The sequence below is a fragment of the Schistocerca piceifrons genome, chromosome 5 (assembly GCF_021461385.2).
Source record: "Schistocerca piceifrons isolate TAMUIC-IGC-003096 chromosome 5, iqSchPice1.1, whole genome shotgun sequence".
Classification (NCBI taxonomy): Eukaryota; Metazoa; Arthropoda; class Insecta; order Orthoptera; family Acrididae; genus Schistocerca; species Schistocerca piceifrons.
The window spans coordinates 400,129,146-400,131,256 of record NC_060142.1 but is presented as its reverse complement, the minus strand read 5'-3'; the positions used below and the strand labels follow the sequence as shown (position 1 = coordinate 400,131,256).

The following is a 2,111-nucleotide window of genomic DNA, read 5'->3' as shown; positions in this document are numbered from 1 at the left end:
GCGTAAATTTGTGATACTGAAGTTGCCCTTAACGGCACAAACGTAATTTTAATTTGAGATGTTATTGAAAGAGAACTGTTGAAAGATAAACTGAAGATCACCTTGAACCTATGTAATAGACTTAAGTAATATTTGTCAACAGGAATTTATTATTTCGATGCTACGCAGCAGTAAAATGTCGATTGACAGTCGACAGTACGTTTGCAGAAATATGAGTTCGGCAGCTTCCAGCCTGAGACGATTGCTGTAAGATATCTGGTCCTAACGTTCCATCGACCCAACGATCTTTGGTCCTTTTTGAGAAGAATCAACAGTTGCCCATTTTACGTAACCAGTCACTTGTCACCAAGCGCACAGTTAACCACGATGACCTTTTTTCCTAAAGCTAATTCCCAATCGTATTATAGAAGTCTACTAATATGATGCCTGAAACTAAACTAAACTACTCCAGAACAGGCCATGAAGGTCCAACCTTACCGACCGGCCGCCGTGTCATCTTCACCACATGGGCGTCGCTGGATGAGGATATAAAGGGGGTCAGCACACCGCTCTCCAGGCCGTATGTCAGTTTCCAAGACCGGAGGTGCTACTTCTCAATCAAGCAGCTCCTCAGTTTGCCTCACAAGGGATGAGTGCACCCCGCTTGCCAACAGCGCTCGTCAGACCGTATGGTCACCCATCCAAGTGCTAGCCCAGCCCGACAGCGCTTAACTTCGGTGATCTCACGGGAAACGGTGTTACCACTGCGGTAAGGCCGTTGGCAATATGATGTAAACAGAAGTAAAAATAATTAGCATTTATAAGAAGTCCAATTACAAAAGAAAACAGTTTCACCCACTCTCCTCTTCTGTCGTCTTTTGAGTCGATACCTTCGTCTGAAACTTTATGGTACCTAATAATCTGGAAAATTAATCAATTTTTACGAAAGAAAATACTTCAGTAATCTAGTTTATTTTAGTTCGCATCTGTTTTTCGTACTTTCTATCATATAATTAAGTTTGGTTGGATTGAGAGGAGGTTTCTAGAATGTTGAATTCTGCTTTCATATGCTGTTTGTGGTACTTTTTATTAACAGGTGAAGACATTTACGTAACTACTGTTGCATTCTTAGCAATTTCTCGGAAGAATACACTAGTCACTAAGACTACAAATCATACAACTAAACCGTGTGAAGCGAGGAAGTTGTTAGCTCACTGGACTCGCAGTCTGGAGGAGGACGGTTCATGCCTGCGTCCTGCAGCCCTGGTTTACGTTTTCCGTGACTTCCATACATCGATTCAGCAAATGCCGGGATGGTTTCTTTGAAAGGGCACGGCCGACTTCCTCCCCCAACCTCCCTAATCCGATCGGAGGAGATGACCTCGCAGTCTGGTACCCTCCCCCAAATCAACCAACAAACCATACGATTAGTGGCACAAAGTAAAACCATTCATAGTAGAATTACCCTATGCATTCCAGGACGAGATGTGATAAAGTGAATACCAGTTCTGTCGAAACTGCCAACCTGGAGTTCTCCGTCGAAATCGAGAAGGTGCTAAAATTGGTTGTGATAAAGAAAATAGTATGCGAACAATACGGATCATAATTAAAATGCATTACAATCGAACAGTTCACTCACGGATTCGTAAACAAGAACAAATATACATGAGTCTAGAGGACACCAAGTGACGAAATCAGCTTCTGTTTAATACGAAACATTAGCAAATGTGGAATCATTTACCGTATGCAGTATTACATATGCGCGCAAAACTCAGGCAGAATACGAACAACATATTTATAATGCAATTCAAATAGTGCAAAACACACAAGTCGTAATTGGGTATACAATGTGATGAAACTACTTTCTGTTCACTGCGAAGCGAAAAAAATACATAATACTTTAAAACACTTAATAAGGAATCGATATTAGGAAGTTTTGACAAATATGTAGCCCTCCAAGGGACCTGTTAGTGTGACAAGTCGTGTAATTAAGATGTACAGTAATTTGACACTCCAACGAAGACGAGTCAACACTTTGTGTACTGAGATCACTCATGTCAGACATATCTAATTTTCGTACTTGACGAGCTACTTATATTTGTTAGTGAGAAATAAATTAATGTTTTTCATAA

At 40.8% G+C, this 2,111-nt stretch overlaps 1 pseudogene; it reads right to left on the bottom strand.

Moving 5' to 3' along the window:
- Positions 1 to 644: 644 nt before the first annotated feature.
- Positions 645 to 762, bottom strand: LOC124799758 (annotated as a pseudogene).
- Between the last annotated feature and the right edge of the window lie 1,349 nt (positions 763 to 2,111).